Genomic DNA, 6,028 nt, shown 5'->3' on the forward strand with positions numbered 1-6,028 from the left:
TAATGTCAGCATCTTCCATCACTGCAGGGAGATGATGAAATAAGCCATGGCTGGCAGTTGCAGAGGAAACCTGAGGCTTCTTTCACCCCAGCAGACCTAATCTGATACTTGCTCTCCAGCTGCTCAGGTTGGAGCACAGAACAGATCATTGCTGAGTAATGCATCCCTGAGTCATCAGCAGCCAGCAGCAGCCAGCTCCTGATGACTAGAGGAAATGGCAGTGAAATGGGCTGGAGAGAATGGTCCTGAGAGCCCCGGGAGGCTCAGAGAGAGGAAAGAGAAGCAGAAATGCCAAAACCCACCCACACCTGAACAACCCTCACCCAGTGGCCTGTGTTAGTACAGACTTCTGCTTTGGTTTGGGTTGCTTTCCCCATAATACTGCTTTCTTGGCTACTGCCCATCAGTGGAGGAAGCCCCTATTTCACAAAGTCCTAAATTGTGGAAGACAACTCAATGGACATGTATACTAGTGCCTGTGAATATCTTCAAGAAAGCACCGCAAGAACTGGCCTGGGAGGCCCTCTCTCATTGCATTGTAACTGGCCAAAAGGTAAGGGTTTAAAAAAGAAAGTGTTGACTTACAAACACTGGTGGGCAATACAGGAGCATAGTTACAAAAATGAAACAATGGAAATGTGTCATTAAACTCACACTAAGCAATAACGTTTTCCTTTTGCTGCATTTCATAAGAGTTGATAGGTGGCTAATTATCCTTATGCGACCCATGATTTACTTGAAATGGGATCCTCTTCAGACTCATTTTCCTGCTCTTATTGTTAAAGATGTCTATCAGAGCCTCTCAGGGTACTTGCTCTGAGTGACCTGTTCCTTCCTGACACTTTTGCTGCCAGCTCCTTCCCTTTCTTTCCTGTTTATCTGCTTCTCATTTCCTACCGTTAAGACTGGATTATCACACAGAGACAGAAGATTTGATGGTTCCCTTCCCTTCAAGGACTCTTGAGTAATATTTCTATTGTAGTTGCTAATTAGCCTGTTCTGGTGGGAGCTTTATGCTCCTTTTCCATTTGTGTTCTTTTCTGAAGAAACATTGGTAATTCTTATATCACAGACCAAAAGCAAATCTTTCAAGCATAATTTCCTTCCTAAGACTCTTTGTGAGGAGCGCGGTCATAAAGCAGGCATTACGTCTTGAATGGGATGCCTTACACTTCCCTGTTCCTGTCTACTCGGTTAATTTTAGGGAGCTGTTTCTGGATATCCTGCCGTAACAAACAAATGGAAAAGGTGGTAAAGCCAAAGCTATTAGTGAACAGGCCAGCGAGGAGCAGACCTGCAATCTTTGGGCTGGCAGAAAAGTCCAAGCTCACTGATGGTAAAGAAGAAGCTCTGAAAGATATTCAGAAAGAACCTTTTTCACAGAAAAAACCTTATTCACAGAGCCATGGCCTGGCTTAGAGCAGCCAGAGGGAGGTGGGAAATGGCTTATTTGGGGAGTTCACAAAACTGAGCCAGTGCTCATCCAAGCCTGTCCATCAGCTCAGAGTGTGAAGCAAGGTTAGATCTGGTAACAGGCTCAGTAGGCATCATTAACGTGCTGTCTGTGAAAAAGACCCTCCCATGGCTCCACACAATTCTGATGTGTGCCTTGTTACAAAGGGTTCGTGTGTCCCTGTCTCAGCCTGAACCTTTGGGTTGAGTTGGTATCTCCTTTGTCTCCTGCAGCAGTCTAGCTACTAGGCAGTAGCTCTGTCAGAGCTGAAGGAGTGGGCCTGCCCCAGCACATGAGATGAAGCTGCAGTGAGTGGGTCTGCCTTTGGACCAGGAGGAGCCAGTGAAGCTGTGCCTGTGCTGGGCCTGGAGGGCACATGAGCAAAGTGCCCTAGCCCAAGGCTCATGTGACAAACCTTGTGCAACCTGACAGCATGGGTGTATGTGAGCTGCTGCAGGAGGACAGTGCTGATCTCCTGCCTGGGGACACTGCCTGGCATGGACAGGGAGCACTTCTGCCCTGGGATTTCCCATAGACTTTCTACAAGGCATTTCTGGGGATACTCGCTCTTTGGAGAAACACCTTCACTAACAAACACACCTTCACACACCTACTTAATACACTCTCTTTTAAACTTGCTGGTAGGTTTTGCTCTTCAGCGTGGTGTTGATCTTAAGGGAATGAACTAAAAAATCAGGACACCTCATTTTACATAAGTCCAAGTCTCTTCATGTCCATGCCAGACTCCAAAGCACATTTCTGTAAGCTGCTGTCATATGTCAAACCCAAGCTCCAGGAGAAGGGCTTAAGCAATTGCTGTGTGACCCAGGAGAGGTGAAGGAAGAAGGCAGCAAAACTACACATCTGGCAGACTAAACCTGTGTCGCTCACTGAGTAATGGAAGGGGCACAAAAAGTACACCCAGATGCTTGGCTTGACCCTGAAAACAGCAAACTGGAAGCAAACAGGATACAGAGAGCTGGTAACATGGGAACCACAGAAAGAAAGTGGCACAAGAGATCTTTCTTGTCCTCCCCATTTGTGACAGGAAGCATAGTGTTTGAGGTGATCAAGCAGCATTCCTTTCAGTTGCCAGCAGCATTCTGAATCACAAGCAGTTGCAGCTGAACCACCCAGCACCCCTGGCTTTGTGCAGACTTGCCCTTGCAGTGGCATCCAACCAGGCATTCTTGCCCTTCCCTCCTCCCCGCAGCTTTCCAGCCACCTGCTGCTGCTTTCAGCTTTCTGCTGCTATATATGTCCTTTGTAATCTCTTCTGAATACTGCCTGCATTTTGTGGAGGGAAGATGAAACTGGATTTGTTTTCAAGCCAGGTTTTCTAAGGAAGAAAGTTCTTTGTGGTGTCCAGCAATAAAGAACTTTTTTACCTCCCCTTCAGCCATATCTGAGACAGGGGAAGTGACATGAAAGAGTGTAAGCTTCTACATGGTAAGACACTTAATCCTCACACTGGGAAGATAATGGTGCCATTTGTTGCTGGGACCATGATGAACAGGAGGATATTACAGTAGGATATTACATGTGGATGGAAGGGGGGCAACTAGAAAAATGGGGAAGCACTCCAGAGACAAACAGCCTTAATTCATTCTGCTGCTCACGGAGCACCTACAGACCATACAGCTGAGGTGGGTGGGTGGAGAGAACAGATCCTGCAGCAGAGTGTGTCTGTGCAGTGAGCGCACAGTATCACAGTGTGCCCTCTGATGGGACCACTTTGAGGCAGCATCCCAGCACCAGTTCAGTTAGCCTCCAGCACCATATGAAATTACACTATACAACAAATTGAAAAAAGCTAAGATAAATAAAGCAGCACATTTACATTCATGCATTATGCTGATTAAGCATCTTGCAGCAGTAAAATATTCCAATATTCTGGACTTAACAGAGCTGTGCACCTTCCTCTGCCTTTTGGTGTAAACGTGGCTTTTAAAAAATCCTTAAATTAGATCTTATTTTGTCCTAGCAGCCTTCCCCTTTCTGTGTTCACAGGGTTCTTCAGGCTGTAAGAGAGACCTCTTGCTTCCACAGTTGAAAAGACATCTCAGCACCAGGCCCCGTCACTGCTGACATGCAGGGCTACATCGCTGTCAGTAGGGGTGGTCACCTTAACATCCACCCAGGCAACATGAATCAACAGGGCCAGTTTGCCTTCACAGAGGAGCTGGCAATTCTGAATAGCTAAAGGTTCCAGGGGAAAATACTCTCACTTGAGATTCTTCTGTTTAAAAAGACCTTACGCAATCCCAGGCACAGCTACAGGTTGGGCAGAGAGGAGATTCAGAGCAGCCTGAGGAGAAGGCCTTAGGGGGTGTTGGTTGATGAGAAACTGAACCTGAGCCGCTTCCGTGTGCGCTTGAGCCCAGAAACCCTCCATATGCTGGGCTGCATCAAAAGGAGGGTGAGACAGCAGCTCAAAGGAGGTGATCCTGCCCCTCTACTCTGCTCTCATGAGACCCCACTTGCAGCAGTGTGTGCAGTTCTGGAGTCCTCAACATAAGAAGGACATGGAGCTGTTGGAGCAAGTCCAGAGATCACGAGGATGGTCAGAGGCTGGAGCACCTCCTTTATGAAGACAGGCTGAGAAAGTTGGGGCTGTTCAGCCTGGAGAAGAGAAGCTGCGTGGAGACCTCAGAGCAGCTTCCAAAATATGTACAGGAAACTTTCCCTTGCTTTCCATAGGGAATGTTTTCAAAGGGAAACCAATTCCTATGTGGTATACCTGGTAAAAGGGGACAAGAGAAAACAAAGGCTGCAGCTCTTCCCTTTCCCTGCTCTTTACTACTGTGCTTACTCTGGTCTGTAGCCAGATGTCCCGCTGCTTGGCTGCCTACCCCCAGTCAAAGGCTATGGAGGAGTTGGTGGGAGGGTGACTAGACACCTAGTAGCACATTCTTGCCTTCTGAGATGAGCACAGCACACTCAGCCCCTGTTGGAAGCAAGCACTGGCACCACACCAGCCACATCAGTACAAGGTGACACCTGAGCCAGTTAGCTGTGCCAAGTGGAAGGAGTTACTAGCTTGAACATGCTGCTCTGCAAATGCAGCTTTACGGAGCAGGGCTGGAGCTCTGCATGGACCTGCTGCTTCAGATGGGCACAAAATGGGTATCTGGCACCACAGATGTTAGTTTTTGGGGTAACAGAGTCCCAACTAGTCCTGACTCTGCTCCTGGACCTGAGTTCTACTGATCTCAAGGAGAGTTGGATTTCACCAACAATGCAAAGGAAAAGCTGCAGTATTTCTCACCTCACCGCGTGGTTTTAGACTGGAAAATAGCAAGATGATTCAACTTACAAACACACAGTTATTTGACAGAGCAGCTTCCAAGTTAAGGAAGCCAGAGGATGACTCAAAAGATCAATCCCATGCTCCAAAAGGAGATTTCTGACTAGATGGTTTCAGAGCATTCATAGCAACTGATAGCTTGCAGGAAGTCAGAAGCAATGGTATTAATGTGTGGGCACTATGGTTATGGTAGCCCATCCCAACCTTGGCATTTCTGCCTCTGCAGGAACTGGGAGACATCTTCCAAGCATTTTTAACTGCTACTTCACAAAACACAAGACTAGAAGCCACTCTCACTTCCCAAAGTTACCACTGGAAAAAGAAATTACAGAGGTGTCAATGAATACTCTTTTGAATCCCATTCTAAATCTGTTTCAAACACCCCCAAACAACATTTTAAGAAAGAAAAACATTAAACCAACTTGACTCTAAATCTAGTTTTGAGACTTGCAGGTATTTTCTTCCCTAAACGTGCAGATTTTATCTCCATTATAAAAGGTTTTGCCCAGATCTGCTACACCGTAAAGGAACAGATGTATCAGCATTCCTTGAGTCCTAGATTTTATTGTTAATCATTAATAATAATGGCTACTTTAAAAAGTCAAATAAACCCAATATAAAAATACAGCCATTAGAGTATTACATACACCCATAACAAAACAGCTTAATACAATCGCACTCACATCGGTTTTCTGTTGTATCAAAGAGAGCATACCTCAGTACACAGCAAATAGAGATTCTGATTTCAACTTCAGTCATTTTAGATTAGTATAAAAATATTAAATGAGATCTTTAAAAAGCAATCATTGAGTCCAGATGTAATTCCCAATACAGAAACCGCACAGAAAACAACTTCTAGGAGCAAGTGTAAACCATAGAAGGAACAAGTTATTTCTCACACAAATTCTTATTCAGGAATAAGGCCAGAATAACCTGGCCTCCTAATCTCCAGGTTACTTTTGAACATGAGGCCACATTCCCTCATCTCAGTTTTTCCTGAATTTTTCATTCCCATCTTGTGTGAATATAAGACCCAGGAAGTTTCACATGGAATTTCCAAAACCTCCTGTCTTCAGCACATCTAAGCACAGGTATCAGATGCTCAGTTGTATTACTACAGCAACCTGAGTTTACACTCTTGTGAAAGAGTTATTTGGTGTCTGATCTGATGTCACAGCAGCATGTCTATCTCAGAAACTCATTCCCAGGAAGTTTTACATGGAATGTGAATGGCACTGACAGGAAAGCACTTCAGAGTTAAACTGTAC

The sequence above is a fragment of the Psittacula echo genome (assembly GCF_963264785.1).
Source record: "Psittacula echo genome assembly, chromosome: 3".
NCBI classification, from domain to species: Eukaryota; Metazoa; Chordata; class Aves; order Psittaciformes; family Psittacidae; genus Psittacula; species Psittacula echo.